Here is a 17,908-nt window from a genome sequence, read left to right as displayed (position 1 = left end):
GTTGAAGCAGTTACATTGAAGATTAACATATCGCTCGTTTCCAAGAATGGGATGACAGACAAAAGCTATTTTTACACTTCACATTTCTTTTCTGTTCTATATTTATAATTTTATACAAAAAGCTATCAGAAGTCGTATCGCCATTCAGATGTACTTCATAGTTGTGTGACACAATGGAGACGTATTACTCTTCTTTATTCTTTTTCTCGTCTCACTGTTACAGAAATTCCAGAGCCAGTACTGCGTGAGCAGACCACAGCCCCCTGTGAGAGGCTGGCTGCAGTTGGTACCTGCCGCCCTTTCAGCAGTTGGCAGCACTGCAGCGTGGCAGTCCCTGCGCCTTCTGTTGTCTGCCGCATTTGTAGCGAGCTGTTTGCAGTGTGAAGGCGTGACTCCGCATTTTGTGCTGCAGCTTCCGAGTTGATATCTACTTCTCCGTTAATAAGGTAAAGGTGACCATTTGCATTCGTTCCCGCTATGTTGAATTATTTACTTTTTAGTTTTTGAAAGGCCGTGGTAGTTGTGCGGTTTCTGTGTTCTCCGTCGAGGCTATTGCGTATAAAGCAAACTATGAAGGTTACTATGTTCTCAAAATGGTAGCGAATTTCGTATTAAAAATCTTGGTATTTTTAAGCGCTATCGAAATTCCAGTTAAATCTGCTGTTTTACTGACTATAGGCAAGAATGAAAAGCACAGTCACGGACTAGATATTTTTATCGTTTTCGCGCCATTTTGTTGAATTGTTTTCTCAAAATATTGGGTTGTACTCTTTACGTCTGATGTATAAAAGAACTACCCTGCTTGTAGGTGGGGAATAACGTAACGGAATGGAGCTTATTTCTCCCTGTCCTGTATTTGCAAACAGCAAGTTGATATTTTTACTTTTGTGGAGTAATGTTTTCGGCGACAATTCCGCCTCTTGGGTAGTCAGTCAGATAAGGTTGTGCCCCATTTCGTCTCTATTGTATTTGTGTAATTGCAGAAATCAATGAATTCTTACGTTGACCTCAGAATGTCCGCCTTTATGGGTTTAGTACTGTATTCACGTAGATTAATAATCGTGTATCTTCAGACTGACTGGCTTATTCTTACCAAACAGCAATCCTTTTCTAACAATGTAAGTATTTGAATGAGGAAAACAATACCGTACATTAAGCGCCTATATTGAAACATTTTTTCGCTAAAACCAGTCGTCCTCAATATATTTTCTGAAAAGTACTCATCATTGGTCAGAACGATATAGAAAGACGTGGTGTGACGATTACAGATGTTACTGCAGTAAACTATTATCCATATTCGTGATGGAGCAGTGCACAGGTGAACTTCTGGTTCACAGTGTGTCCGTTGGACTCAAGAACTGGCAGTTCGCTCGTGGACTGATCGACAACAAAAGGTTGTGAAGTGTCTCTTCGGGAGGAGTATATTTATTTATTTATATTTTTCTCATTTGTTCGGAGTCTTCAAATAGACGCGCGAGTGTAATTGTGTGGTCCAAGATGCAAAAATTATTGAATGCATTATTAGCCTCGGCGTATTTGTACTTTTAAGAGCATGGACTCAAATATTGAAATCATTCTGGACCCACGCAACATGTTCAGGCTGTTGTAGTCTAATCCTGGCTCTCGGCGTAAGCTGGAAAGTAAAATCTCAAAACTAGTATTGCTCTCGTCTGCAGCTGACTGCTGTGAAAAAATGTCTGTTACATGTTAAAGCGGCCGATCTGAGCTTCCGCTATCATTTTGTGTTATAGGGCGACGCTTAATGGCGTCTGTTGAAGCAGAGGCCGCCAAAATTGTGGAGCTGTAAACGTCTTAAGAAAAATTAATTCGATGCAAGGAACACGAGGGCTCACTGCACATCGAAATAACGCACATTTAAACTTTAACGTACAATATTAGCAACATCTAACTTACGTGGAACAGTATGTCTTCTACCTATTACAACAACAATCAAGGAGCGTTATTCTCCCGTATTAATTGTATAGAAGTTAACATTTAAGGAGTTTACTCCTTGATACGAAGATTAAATTTAATATTAACTATAAAATTTTACGGCGTCTTTGCGCTCGGTGATACACGAGGTTCGTGTACATTTACTTCGTCGCGAGATACATTTCTCGTTCCAAGTTTTTTAAATGTCTTTACGACACAATTGTCGCTTGGTAGAAACTGAGGATTCACAGATATATTCTTGTTAAACAAAGCCACAGGAGTTGTTGAGTAACACTTTATTAGCTTAACGAGAATACTGCATTTTAGGAGTGGTTTATCTGGCGTTTTGGCCATCAGTCAAACGAGATTCGTAGTGGTATTAACAAGTACCATATTTTTGAATTGCTAGTATCGACACACGCTGTAGAGTACTACTGGTACATTTTATTTCACGAAATTCGTGCATCAGTAATCATGTGCAGTTTAAAGTGTTTTCTGTCTAAGCCGGAGAACAATATCCTTACTAGTCGTTCATTTGTTGTTTGTGACCGTATGATCTTCGGCTGCAAATGTGTAGTGTTACATGGAGCCCAGAATTTAGATGAGAACGTTCACTGATCAGTATGTAGATGAATAGACGGTACAATAAATTTGTCGTCGGGATGGAAATTTCATTGTTACCCACATAACGCACACGAAGCTGTACGGAGAATTTTCCCGTCATTAACAAATAGTGTGACGTCAGTGCCTCTTCTGATGGCAACAGTCTTCCTGTGCTGTGATTGGCCGAAAACAGCAGGCGGAACTGAAGCCAGATTAGGCCTATATTCAATTTAAGCAAAGTTTAGGTAGCTTGTTTCGGAGTCATTGCTTATTAAATTGTAATCTACGAAATTAAGTTCCTGTTACGTTTTAATGGACATAGATACTGGAAAACGGTAACCACCTTCGCTTCCATGCACGCGGTACGGGCATAAGACAGGGTTTCCAGTACGTGGAGCTGGAACAACGGTTCTGCTCACGTGGTCCGCTGTGTTGTGAAGAAGAAAAAAATTAAAAAAATGAAACCGCGGAGGAGCAGACTTGATGTGGCGTCAAGGCTGTTTAATAGAACGACTCGCTCAGTGGCGTACCAACCATTTCTTTGGGCAGGGGGAGGGGTTCATGGAAACCCGTTTGCTGATTTCGTCTTTCAGCCAAACCGTTAAGAATACATAAATACCGACTGTGTGGGAAGGTGTGTTAGGTACGCACCGCTGTTCTACAGAAACAACTCGTTAAATAATAATTTGGACCAAATTTTGAGGTTCGTCCTCTGTAAAATTGTTTCGTTGCTTTAATTTTTAAAAAGACATTGGTCCTACTTTGTAGACCATTTACGAAAAGGAATACCAATTTACTATAGACTGTGGATAACAATCTGGTAGAGAAACCTTTTATTATTATTATTTTATAAACACCGTGCATCACATCATAAGGAAAAAAGAAAAACGTATTTTGAAATAAAGACATTTATTTTGTTTTTATTTAGACTAAAAATTTTTAGGTAAAATTTGCAAATGTAGTTTTCCTTTCTACGGTTCGGGAAAAAAATTTTTTCATGAAATCTATAAGATTAATTTTTCCACTCGTGTCTTGATGAATATGGAAGAGGAGTAAAGGGGTGACTCTGGATTGAGTTAGCGTTCATCTGAGGCAAGTTTTAAATCGTATCAAAGCGCCGAATGACCTCTGAGGATGGTGACGGTACTGGAACTGTCAGAACCAGAATGATGAGGCAAATAACTTCCTGGAGGAGTTCTTTAACCCTAACAGGTTCAGCGATACGTTTTCTTCCAGTAGAGGGTACGTTACATGGTTGTATACCAGTCGTAATGGTTCACATCATTTCGAGCTGTGCAGAAAGCCTGTCCAGGTTGAAGTCTGTTGTATTTACTCAAAGCAATTCTTCCAAACGTCTTGTAGATGGAGGACGTATTTGGGAGAACGTAATAACCACCGCTTCAAGATGGGATAGTCTCTTTAAATCCTCTTGGTTGCCCTTCGATCATTTTTTCAGAAAGAGATCAAGAATTTCGAACGAATCCTTTCTAAAATTTCGTTCCGAAGACAATTTTTTGGAAACATTGTGTTTCTGTATGTTGCAGTACAGTCGGGTTCGAGTAGTAGATTCTCCCGCGTCTGGCTACAGGAATGTGGCTGTTGGCTGTGCAGGCAGTCGCAGCAAGCAGCTAGATGCTACCGGGAAAAGGGGGCGCCAAATTCATACTCTTGAGCAAGAAAAACTTTTCACAAAACGCCTAGTATCCAACTCTCGTTGGTCTCTAAGATTATTCATACAATTTTGAAACGCGTCCCTGTTGGTCTTTGAACATTTTTGAACACATTTTAAATTGATTTATGAATGAGTCATAAGTTTATTTTTGAATGTGTGCATAGTGTACGTGATATCTTCCCGGTGTAGCCATGAAAATGAAACTTGGACAGAATTTTTTTGGCCAGATCGCTATACCAGTAAGGACCGCTGTACAGTCCCCGGCTAGCAGCCGCTTAAGTTCTATTCTGGAAGTAACGAGGAAAATGTAAAACGCCTAACTGGAAAATAATCGCGGGATAACTAAACCTGTGATTCAGGCAGGGTTAGTGAAGTTAATCGGCGAACAAATTTTGACAGTGGCAGCAATAGCTACAGAATTGGTGATGACAGGATTGTTTGTTAGAACGTGGAAGGAGAAGAAACGGGGACATCTCACAATTTTAGAAGAATAAGACGAATCCAGATTTATATAAAAACTTCGTAATACTACTTTTCGATCTCGTGCTCGAGAATCCGGTGCGTATAAATAAAATGTGAAACTATTTCCTAAAATGAAGCTTTTTGCTTGTAGTAGGCGTAATAGACGTGTGATATTGGTACTTTGTGAATTATATTCTTTCGTGTTATAAAAAATGGCCATTTGTGCCAAAACATTCACGTTTATTTGATGTGTGTTACAAAATTGCTGCAATATTAGAAAGGCCTATTTTGTTTTATCTAGCAGACAATGACAAAATAGACGTAATCAGATCGTAAAGCCACACCAGTCTTGGGTATTATTTGTGTTAAAAGCTTTTTCAGTATTTGCTAAGGACATTTCGATTTTTCACGTAGCAAAACGTTTGACGAACTTTGAGGTAAGAGATTCTTCCGCAGAAAGGAAAGCACGCCATGTAAAGCTGGATCAAGATTAGAGAGAAAAAATGCTACGAGCTAAGGATTGAAGAAATGTGTAGTTTCTTGCTTATCTCTTGTTTTTATTGGTTTTATGTATCCTATATTTCATTTTATGCCACACAAAACAGCAAGTTATTAGCTAATAGGGAATAAAGAGTGCAAATTTTCTGGAGAGTTCTTGTTCTCCCAATTACAAATAATCCCATTCTCTGTTAATTGCGAGATTTTTTTTTAAGAGGGGCAGGCTGTCAAACTGGGAGCAGAAGAGGCACCAGAGGACATTTCAGTTTCCACTGTCCTGAATAAAGTTTGGTGGCATCCATTATGAAATTACACGTTTCAATTCCACAGAGCGAAATACAGTGACGTGCGGTAGAAGAATGCTTTATGAAGAGGCGTGGCACTGCACTTTAGCACACTTCAGACCAAATAATATCTCTTAAGCCGGCCGCGGTGGTCTCGCGGTTCTAGGCACGCAGTCCGGAACCGCGCGACGCTACGGTCGCAGGTTCGAATCCTGCCTGGGGCATGGATGTGTGTGACGTCCTTAGGTTAGTTAGGTTTAAGTAGTTCTAAGTTCTAGGGGACTGATGACCACAGCAGTTGAGTCCCATAGTGCTCAGAGCCATTTGAACCAATATGCCTTACATTTCCTCGAACACGTATGTTCTTTGTTTTTCATAAAGGCGTGCGCCAGAAGATGAACATATTTTCATTCGTAATATTGACGACATGTGGACGCAAATTAACGAACATCTAGAGGTTTGTAAAATAGGTATAATGGAGAAACACGAGAAGCAGCTCAGCAATCTTTTTGTCTGCTTTCTAACGAAAAATGCCCTCAGAATATATTTCATAAAAGCAGTCACATCTTTCATGAAAGAATTTTAAATAAAACCAACATCATCTTTACTCAGAATGAAAAAGTCCTGTTATGAAAAAGGACTAAAATACGTCAGGCCTAACCTTTTAGACAGAAATGTGAGAGAAAATATGCTTGTTGATTTGAAATTCGGTCTCGATTATAAGAAGATTCATAATGCTTCTCAAGCCAGAATTGCGTGTGATGTAACCCACATGCTAGAGCAAAATACAGCTACTTTGCCAGAATTTTAGTAACTTCCATTAATAATAATCTTAAAACAGCAAATGCTTTAATAACTAAATCCGATGAAGGTTGTTGTCTAGTCGTTGCTTATATTTCTGAGTATATTTGTAAAACTGAAAATTTCTTCAGTGAAAACAACATATCGGAACTGCATGAGGATCCGACTCCTAAATTACAGAAAGAAGTGAGGTCAGCCATTAACAATGCAAAATTTCTTATAAAACCTTTCCAAAAGAAACTACTCATTAATATGAACCCTCAGCCCCCTAAACTTCGGTCCCAGTTCAAAATTCATAAACCTAATCACCCAATACGTCCAATTTAAAATAGCATGAATAGCGCATATCACAATTTGGCCCGATTTCTACACGAAACTTTGAAAAAATCTTTAGTTTTCGAAAATAATTATTCTGTTCCAAACACATACGTTTTGGTTCAAAATATTAAAAACTTAGTATGCAGTTCAGACACCAAGCTCTTTTCCTGAGATATTAAAAATCTTTATACCAATGTCCCGGTACATGAGACGCTCGTCATTGTGGAAGAAAATTTACGTCAATTTAAAAAACATCTATCAGATGAACAGATTACCGATTTTATGAATCTCATTAACGTCGTTGTCAAGTACAACTACTCTGAATTCAACGGACAACTGTACCAGCAATGTGATGGGCTCGCTATGGGCAACCCTTTAGCCGGCATCCTTGCCCACATCTTTATCAATTCCTTGGAAAAAAAGCTGTGTAACCGTTTCTCAGCCGCTTCACTACGTATCATTTCTTACACAAGATACGTTGACGATATTCTAGTCATCTATAACGGACCCGCCGAATGCACTGATCAACTTTTTAACGGCCTCCATGAAAAAAAATTCTTTCACTATTGAACTCGAAAACGAAAACCGCCAGTTACATTATTTAGACTTGACGGTTACAATAGAAGACAGTAACATCACTTTCAATATTTTTCGAAAAGAAACGTATACTGACCAAATCGTGCCTGCTTCCTCTTTTGATCCACAGTCTCAAAAAATGGCCTTTTTTTCACTCTGCCGTCTATCGAGCCACCTCTATGCCACTTTCAACAGTAAAGCCTAATGAGCAGATTAATTTACTTAAAACCATAGCAGTCAATAATGAATATACGCCTAACATAGTGGACGATATCCTCAAAAAGAAAACTGCAAGAACTACTACGCACAACACCTCACGCGCGGAAGTTAACCCAACAAAACGTTCTTCTATTCCTTTCGCAGGACCCATTTCCTATCAGATTCAGCGTATACTTCGCACCAAATACAACTGCAATGTTGCCTTCTCTACTAATAACAATCTGACGAGAAAATTCATTCATAATTTGAAATCCATTGGCTCCCCTACAGAAAGTTCTGGCGTTTATAATATCACCTGTGATACGTGCTCCTCCTATTACATAGGGCAAATTGGACGTGCTTTCAAACATCAGATATAAAGAACATCTTTTGAGAAAAAACGGCACCAGTCCCCTAAATTCATCCTTTGCCGATCATCTCTTAATTACTGGACACGTGCCTAAAGCCATTGGCGATAATATTCTGTGTACCGAAAAGAATGGGCGTAGGTTAGATATTTTAGAGAAATTGGAGATTTTCAAACATCTATCTCGTCATGATGGCCTCATTCTCAGTGAACAGCTGCAGCTGCGAAGTAAAAACTTTTTCCTCTGTATAAAGCTGTTGCTTGATCTTTGATTCAATTTCCTCATGCAGTTTGCCGAAATGTTATTTTCCTGTTACGTCTTTGCTGTTTTCTTGTATGTCATAACTGACGTTTTTTTACGTTACAAAATGTATCTGTTTAAAGCAGATAAATATGTAACTTCATCTTATTATTATTAGTGCTTACATTATGCCCGAAACAGCTTCGTTACAATTTCATTTGTCTAATTTTGAATGTACAGTAGCCTAGATGTTTCTGCGGCTACTAGGTGCCGCTCGTAGCAACACAGAGTTTACTTGGCCACACTTTCTAACGTGGGCTCCTCAGTTTGGCTGCAACCCGTGTTCACTCAGGTACGAGCAGCCTTTAGCGGCTCGACATCTTGTCTTATTTACAACTTTTCATGACGTCGCCTTTCCGGCTTAGATTTTTTAGAATGCATCTCTTTCCAGTCAGTGCACACTTTAGTTTATTAATGTCGTATATAGGGTACCTATTATGTTTTAGAACAGTTAAATTATGAAGACGACGCTCATAGTGGCGTCGAAGCCTGGTCAGTTTTGACTTAATATTTGTGACCGAGGGCTTATTTGTTCTAATTCTGAAACGGTCACTGAACCTGAACAGCTGTGTTCAAAAGTTTTACAATGAAGTTGTTTTTGTCTGTTTGCTAAACAAATTAGGCTTTTGTTAACTTTTCCCGCAGAGGCAGTCAATGTATTTGAAACGAAATTTTTAATTCCACAGTACTGGCTCGTTTCAACTGTTCGCTGCATTTCAAGTGCACGTTTTCATTTTCTAGCACGGATGCCATTATGCCGTAATAAAGACCCAAGCATGATACAATACAGTACTGGTGCTCCAAGAAAATTTACACCCCGAAAACCACACCGCAAAGCTTAAAAATCAGGTCGGGGTCTACTTCATTGGGAATCTGCACACACGAATGTGCACTTAAAGTATGCACTTCAAATGTGCACATTTTAGTATGGTTCACGAAATTCCGATGCTCTTGGAGTATCCTCTGTCTTGTTTCTTTGATGACATAATGTACGATCCTTCAGTGTTTTACACGTACGCACATACAGGGGCTTCCTACGTCATGGTAGCTACGCAAGCGCGGTTTCTCCTGTTATCTGCGCTGTCAGCTGCTGAAACGAACCTATTTCTAACAGGTCGCGGAAAATATTGCGAATGGTGGTTTGAAAAGCGTTAATTTCAGAGTAAATATCCTTTTACGTAAGTTTAACTAAGTGCGAGAATGTACCATGAATTTATTAAATCACAGAGCCTTTGACTCGCATTTAAGAATCAACTCTTTGATGACGAGCCATTTAGAAGAATTTCGAACCTTTAAGATTGGACATTTGTCATTATTGAAAATATTTCTGGCACATATAAATGTGTAACACGCGCAAAAAAGATCAGCAATATATGTGAAAGCTTTGCTTTTCTTGCAGCAACACTATGTATAGTAATTTAAACTGTTAGCTTTCCCTGTCTGTGTGTTCGTGCTACTTAACAGTGGTGTTGCTGTTGGCTGACTACATCTCGTGTCCTATGGTCTGAATATCTGCTGTCATCGGCTGGCGAGATCACGTGACATGAGCTATGACTGGCTTACAAAAGTGCATCGAAATCTCGATTTAAATGATTCGGAAAGTAACATGCGGTGTTTGGTGGAATTCCAATGTGTACTTTCGTAATACGAAAATACGCAGCGTGCATGTTGCTGCACATCAAAGATATTTCGAAAACGTGTCTTTTTCCCTGAGTTTCGTTTTCAGAAGTGCCGGGAAATTATTCGCTCGCGTATGAAACCATAACCATAGCCATTCAAAGGATTTATGAGGGAAAATATACTGTCACTTAACTCGGTAAACGCGTGTTTTCATCTGGGAGAAAGTGTATTTTTAACCGGGAAATCCGGGAATTTTTTTTTCCTTGTCCCCCCTGTCTTCAAATGCACGGAAAAATTTTTTTCCAGCAAAATCCTTTCCAGAGTACTTTAAAACGTTTATCTGTCGAAATATGATGAAAACCGAAAGTCCATTTTTTCGACATTGCCACGAGTTGAGTACATTGCTTCAAGTACTATCGCAGGGCGACTATGAGAAATGTGGTCGCTACACAAAGCAGCCTGTGTCAGATCGTGAGTGTATTGTGTATTACTATGAGACATAAATGGGGATGTTTGTAACTAGACAAGTTGATAAAATTTTGATACTGAAATTGGGAGTCTCGTGAACCATGAACTTCATAACAACCTGCTATTTATTAACATTTCTGAACAAACGTCTCACTTTTCTGATCCTGCAACAGCAGTGGACTTTCTCTTGTCGTGGAATAAAAGGATGATCCGTGTGCACTGTCATGATGCCTGATTCCATGACCAGCTGCAATGGGTTATGGAGGGATTTGTATGCAACACTACACCTGGCTCAAACGCGTGCGTCCAAATACTAATTTTCTTGCAACTTAACAAGAATTACTCCATTAAAGTTCTCGATACTATGTTACATATGTAGTTTGCTTCTTTCTGTAAGAGTTTCTTATATTGTTACATAGTGGTTATCGACATCTTTACCTCTACTTGCTTCATTGTAGTGGCAGGGAATGGTTATTCACCGCCCGTTGTCAATTTTTCTTCCTTTTTTCCTGCTTGAATCCTTTGGCCTGACCTGTTTGCCGCTGATACGGATGGTCAAGCGAGTTCTGATTACCCTAACGTAGATCCAACGACGGTTTTCTACAGTTTGGATTCAGATTTGGTGCCCCCTTCAACTCAATATTTCCGCTGCATCGGAAATCACGAAACCATTTTGTAAAAACTTTCGTGTACGTCATAGCTCCACCCCCCCTCCCACCCCCCTTCCCATAAAGGTCACTCTAAGAAATGGGAGAATTTAAGTACAAAACATGGCTCAAATGGCTCTCAGCACTATGGGACTGAACATCTGAGGTCATCAGTCCCCTAGAACTTAGAACTACTTAAACCTAACTAACCTAAGGAAATCACACATCCATGCCCGAGGCGGGATTCGAACCAGCGTCCGTAGCAGCAGCAGCGCGGTTCCGCCAAAAGTCTATTCACCGAGAGCCGGGACGAAACATAAAGTGTCACGTGAGCGACTACGCTCGTTTCTAGAGAAAGCATTCGATGTTCACGTGATACGTAGGGGTGTGGAAAATCCTTGGCGCACGCTTTGCAGCCGGCGGCGTTCGGCTGGCTGCCGAGCTGTCACAGCGGACCGCGGGAAACCTGGGCAACAATGTACGAAATAAGTTTAACAGTAATGTTAAAATAATGTTAAACTGAGTTCGTTCTGTCGAAGCAGATTTATTTTCATTTACGTTACTAGCAAAACGCTCCGTCCAAACACAATTAATTGTTAATTTTAATAACAATACCAGTAATAATAATGATAAAGGACGAAACAAGGTTCACTCTGTCGAACTTGTGTTTTCATTGAGGTTTATAACAAACCACTCCTGTCTCTCCTCTATAATGCAGTCTAGGATAATCCGGACAGAAACGCTTGTTTTGAGGAATTCAGTGTCATCCACCCAGACGTAACTCTAGGTACGTCCTGCGTTCACCCACGTCTCGCCCAAATAGTAAATGGGTCTGCCTTATTCTCTCAACCGTTTAATGGTTCGAAGATAACGCCACCTTCATAAAATGTCATCCCTGTCTATTAGCATGCTATCGTGCCCACGCCGGACATATTTGAAATTCATTTCTCTCAATAGCTTATAAAATGTAGTTCTCCGAAAATTGCCCAGATCTGCATATTCAATCACGACTGTAAGCACTTAATTGTTGGCAATTCGTTACGAAAACAAATCGTTTACTTTCCTTCGTATCGCATTTCTATCGAAGTCATCAACACTTTCAGAAAGTTTCTGTCGTTATTTTCCATTGTTGGGAGACTTCAAAGAGTGTGTGACCTTGTACTCACTTATCACACGATACACTGAAGAACGCCCAACACCTGCAGCTGCAGCTGTTTTCGAAACAATGTCACTCATAGACTGCTCTGGATGTAACAGTTCCGTTTTATACACATTAAGCACCATGTGCTTCTCAGAAGAACTTAATGATTTCTTCTTTGCTCGCTTCTTAGGTAGACCCAGAACTGAATCGTCGACCTCGCTCGCGGAGTCCGTGGATGACATAATGAGCACAGCCGTATGTGATCCTAATGAAATAAGTGAATATATAAAATACGAAACCGTGCAATGCTATTGGATGCGCACATAAACAGTGAATGCTCAGCGTGACTACAAACACATATACTTACTCTAATAATCAACAACTAGTCTTTCGAGCGTCTTTACAGATGAACTTACGATATCCTGAAATCGCCGCTGTACCTCACTAACGAGCTCACACCTGCAACTGAGACGGCCACACTGACTGAGCGCCGCGCCTGCGAACCGCACGATGCATCGCTCACAAAGGAACAACGGTTGCCACCAGTTGCATTCGAACAAACTAAAAAATTAAATTCAAACCTTTCTGAAACTTTTCTCGCATACACCCCCCACAAAAAAATTTAAAGGGGAAAAGTTTGTCGCTTACTATATTTCGTATGGTGATTTGGTAAAAGTTCTCATCAGACGTGAGATTTTAATTTATTACTTCACTATTACTGACTCTATTGGGCAGAAAATTTGCAGACATCAACATATAGTACTGAAGACAATTATAAAATTATTTTGCTGTGCGACACACAATTTAAGATATATGGCGTGATAAATATAGAATAACGCGAAAACACAACTTTTCCTGAAAGCTTAAATATTTCTCTTTTTCAGTGACAATAAATTTTAATGTAATATAAAAAAAAGGTGTCGGAAGGTAGTTCTCGGATCACTTTCATGTTCAGGTGCCAAATTATTAAAAACACGACTTTCTTTTTTTAATTTCTGTCGCCCCTGCCTTGTACACCCCTCGGCGGCAGCGCTGTGGTCACGCGCCCTGCCGTGTTTACAGTACGTCTGTACGTCTCTTGTTTCGGTGAATGGAGTGTAGAAACGCTCGGCCACAGCGACCGGCGCAAATTTCTTGACGCAGCAGTTTTATTCACTGACTCTGTCCATGTATGAAGTAAATCTCCAAGCGAATTAGTAAGCCGGGGGGGGGGGGGGCAGAAACCGTATCTCGCCCCCCCCCCTCCCCGTAGTTCGAAGTGGGACGGGGAGCGACTGCCCCTGCTTGCCGCTACCTAACCCCCCTCCCCCCCCTCCCCGCCACCCACCCCCGCATCATCCGGTTTGGTTGATGCATCGTTGCATGTTCTAATGGTGCAGTGGTAAATGTAAACATGAAGCGTTTGTATGGCGTGCTCGATTCTGTGAAAATGGTTTCTGATGTTTCTGGTTCGTGTGAGACTACATCTGTGGCATAAACAATATTTGATTTTTCATTTTTGTCCTAAAAATCAACTTGTTTCCTTAATTTAAGCAACCTTCACTAACGATCTTTCATAATATTGACAATTCAGAATATATATTTGAAATGAATACAAGCATTTGTTGTGCTGTGTGTAATTAGAAGCAAGAATACGTGCATCATTCATGAAAATGATTAATTTTATTAGAGTTACCAGATGTAAGTAGAATGAGATTTTCAGTCCGCAGCGGAGTGTGCGCTGATACGAAACTTATTGGCAGATTAAAACTGTGTGCTCGACCGAGACTCGAACTCGGGACCTTTGCCTTTCGCGCGCAAGTTCTCTACCAACTGAGCTACCCAAGCACGACTCACGCCCCGTCTTCACAGATTAACTTCTGCCAGTATCACGTCTCCTACCTTCCAAACTTTACAGAAGCTCTCCTTTTAATCTGCCAGGAAGTTTCGTATCAGCGCACACTCCGCTGCAGAGTGAAAATCTCATTCTGGAAACATCCCCCAGGCTGTGGCTAAGTCATGTCTCCGCAATATCCTTTCTTTCAGGAGTGCTAGTTCTGCAAGGTTCGCAGGAGAGCTTCTGTAAAGTCTGGAAGGTAGGAGACGTGATACTGGCAGAAGTAAAGCTGTGAGACAGGGCGTGGGTCGTGCTTCGGTAGCTCAGTTGGTGGAGCACTTGCCCGCGAAAGGCAAAGGTCCCGAGTTCGAATCTCGGTCGGGCACACAGTTTTAATCTGCCAGGAAGTTTCAGATGTAGGTATTTCAAATTGGATGAAGAAGATGGGCAATACGGGACTTGAACCAGCGATCCATGAGCTGCACCAAACTAACCATCCGCTATACATTCAGTGTGTATTTGTATGTCAACTGCGTCAAATACAGTTCCTCGAAAAACTTCAAAAACGTAGCTAAGGCGTGATAAAGAAAAACGTTGATGAATGTTGATACATTTGAATATCCTTAAGTTCCGTTTCACCTAACTTAGTAATAGATATCTAACACATAAGTAGGATCTACTTCAAAGATCATAACACCAGTGTAAGAGTGCTACGGCTTCTGACCAATCGTAGCGTTTGTGTTTGTTTACATCAGGTTTATTCTTACGATGAGCGGATTGTAGTTGTACGGCTACCGCCCAGATCCGGTCACCATCTCAACTATACTCAACGAATGTGACGAAAAGAGTGTAAGAAAAACTTGACGCCTAACTTGATTGCTACTGATGCTCGGCAAGAGTGTGAATAGAGCAATTATTTGGCGGGGCGGACACAAGAAAGAATGATAATATGGGGGACCGGAATATATACTTCCGTAAAATAGTTCTCCGAGCACTAATTATTTAACAGCACGCGACTCGCCGCCTTGTTAATATAGGGTTGCGTGAGCCGCATTTAGAATCCGTTAAAATTGATGTCCACGTGGAGCGCTCATGGACACAAAAACTTAACGAATCTCAGGGATTGTATTTCGTGTCACCACATTAAAATATTGCTGCAGGATATCTTTACCGTAGAGAAATTTAATTAAAGGGAACCTTTGAGTTAAAGTATTTCCTTTATTAAACGAAATAATGTGTGTTTTGCCGAGAAGCTGTAAATGTACTGAACTGAATGTTAGTTTTTGCTTTAATAGGAAATAAATTAATTTATGCGCTTTCTTCACATTACGTATTATGATGCGAGTATTGTAAAGCGTGCGTTGATGACGGCGATGAAGTTAACAATGAAATTATTTCTATGCAAGATGTTTACCAAGAATGGTCGATTGTTTGGCCGTTCATGCGTATCCAGCGTACCGAAAACCCAACAAATAATGTTTACTTCTGCACATGAAAGAAAAATGCTCAGTCAAAATAAATCACCATATATTATTTAAAATTCACAACTCGCAATGCGAGGCGGCCGCATTAGCGTGCGTTTCCTTTTTGGTTTCTTGGGGCAGCGAGTAAAACAACAATTACGTTGCTACATACATTCTATAGGGTCTTTTGCTTCATTGTTGTTTCGTTACGAATTACCGATCACAGTTAAACACGTATTTCCAGAGTGTTACACTTCTTATTTTACTTTGTTTTGTGTCTGACTTGTCGCACGATTTAATATTTTGTGCCCCGTATCGGTACAAGGGCCCCCTGGTATGAATGGGCCAAACACACCCGTGGTTTGCGAACAGTCATACCACCATTATAACAACACATGTCACTTCTCACACATGTGTTTTTATACGCTTGTCACTTCACGTCTCTTGTTTTTTTACATATATAAATGCACATAAAGGCTGACAGAATCTTCAACCACACGTGTCACCTTTTTTGTGTATGTAGTTTGTTTTGAACGTCACTAGTGCAGCACTTCACAACATTTAGGATTACGCTTGTACTGTCTCACTGTTTAATAAAATGCAAAGCTCACAGCTTGTCAACACCTCCCGTCACACACGCACTGCATTCATACAGTCGTCGTGTTCCGTTAGGGTTTTCTGTTGTATGTTTCTCCACCTGTCACTTAAAGCGTCTAGATGTCCCGTGTTTTCACGTTACTCGCTGCAGTTTGACACTACATCCAACACTTTTATGCATGTGATATTTCAACAGTCTCGTACATTGCATATAACTATTTTGTATGTGAAACTTCACATTAATGCTTAGATATTTCTACACGTTACGGGCTTGGGCCATAAATTTACGTGCTATTTACAGGTTGTCTTTTCCGTGTATCACAGTTGTTATTCCTTGCTGTGGCTGCCCCCACCGCTGTTTGCACCTACACAGTTCGTGGATTTGTCGTTTGTTGAAAGGTTTTAGCCTTTTTACTGTCGCTAATTTAGCGTCCAGATTGTTCGATAGTTACAATGCACATTCCGCACGCAGTTTATATTTTGTACGTGTGAAGGATCCATTATGTAGCACCTTAACTTTCACATTATGTAGCACTAATGGTACATATTTTACAATAAGTCTTTAGATTTCGGTAGGATTCATGTAGCCAGTAAGGTCGATCAATTGGTCACCGGGACTATTCAGTTCAGTATACTTAACCATCATAGCTGCTCTCAACACTGATTCATTATCTAGTGTTTACTTTGCTTTCTAACAGGGTCTGAGGACATTACTCCCAAGTACCTAAGGTGTGAAGGATTTATAGCTTCCACCGTGTTAGTTTAGTATCAGTACTTATGTTTGACAGTTCGGTCATTATGGTTATTCTTAAATTCTTTGATACGGGTCTATGATTTAGAGGCGCACATTAGTCATCTAGGGACCATGCAAATTGCCCACATTTCCTTAGTCACACGCACAGTGTAAATGTGACAATATTGAAAATGTAATTCACTATTGTTTCTGTGTTAAAGGAAAAAACGTGTGCACGTGTTTCAGCTTCACGTGGGATGCACGACCGGTGCTTTCAAAGTTCATCTCGAGAACACTGTTCAGTTAGGAGTAAACATTTTAAGTTCCTGCCCTCTTGCGCTCACCAAAGTTGGTATTACAGTTATATCTGCACAAAGTGTGCCGATCCTGTCACCTATTTTTTCTTTTTAAAAATATCCAGACTACACCCAACGAGTCTAGAAGACGGGTTATTTTGCACCGAACACCTTTTGGAGGAATGAAACAACGAGCTAGAATCGTCACCAGCTTTAACCTTTCGTGATTTGATTCATCGACCATGACAGACACACACTTAGCATGTTGAAATTCTGACTGAACTTCATGCATTGCGTAAGGCGGTAAAACGTTCAATGAAATTGACTCGCATTTTGTCCTCGAACACGCGAATTTCTTCTCGAATAGGTCTCTGATGAGAAGAGTCGTGCAGTTCATTGAATGGGAAGGAGGATTGTATGGAACCCAAACAGCACTTGTTCCGCGTTAGTCTTCGTCTGTTTGTAGTTCATTCGTTCTTACAGAGGAAGTGACGCAGCTACAAGTCCTCTCAGAAACTGCCAACAGGTGCTTCATTTTCTTTGTGCTTCGTTGTATCGGTAAGTCCTCAATGTTCAGTGGAAAACACTGAATGACACAGCGTAGATACCACCCTCGTACTCGCGGTTTCCGTCAGGTGAAGGAATCCTCTTTTCAAGAAAGAAACTTTATTTTCCCCATATTAACGGGCAGGAATTACTTTCACACACAGCGGACTGAGGCAAGCTCGCCAAACCGAGTGTTGAAACTGCCGCCAACTTCCCACTGTTGTAACAGTGCGAAGACATCGTGTCGGTTGCATCCACTGCCAATTTGTCATTTAGCAGGGAATAGCTAATTTGTAAACACGAATACAACTTGATAGTCGTATAACGTTCTTTAACGAAAACGTGTTACATCCGCCCGTCATTTCTGCGGTAGCCGATAATCGATACGAATCGCGAAACTCACGCGAAGGTGACTGGCAGAAAACACGATGACGGGAAATGTTCTGTTCTCACCTCTCCTCATTCCGTGATCAACATAAACCTCCTTCATTCAATCTTTGCCCTCAAGACTGAAGAAAATGTTAAAGTGTCTATGACACTATATTAAGGTAAAAGTAAATAATAACGAA

General features: G+C 40.5%; 1 protein-coding gene across 1 annotated transcript in view; it reads left to right on the top strand.

Moving 5' to 3' along the window:
• The first annotated feature begins 378 nt into the window (after positions 1-378).
• Positions 379-17,908, top strand: part of LOC126213191 (protein roadkill-like) — an 86,978-nt gene continuing 69,448 nt past the window's right edge. The window contains exon 1 of the mRNA XM_049940816.1: positions 379-446. The gene's annotated coding sequence lies outside the window, so the exon portion shown is untranslated. The remainder of the gene's footprint in view (positions 447-17,908) is intronic.

This window comes from Schistocerca nitens, chromosome 11 (genome assembly GCF_023898315.1).
Source record: "Schistocerca nitens isolate TAMUIC-IGC-003100 chromosome 11, iqSchNite1.1, whole genome shotgun sequence".
Lineage (NCBI taxonomy): Eukaryota > Metazoa > Arthropoda > Insecta > Orthoptera > Acrididae > Schistocerca > Schistocerca nitens.
This window is presented reverse-complemented; position numbering and strand designations above follow the sequence as displayed.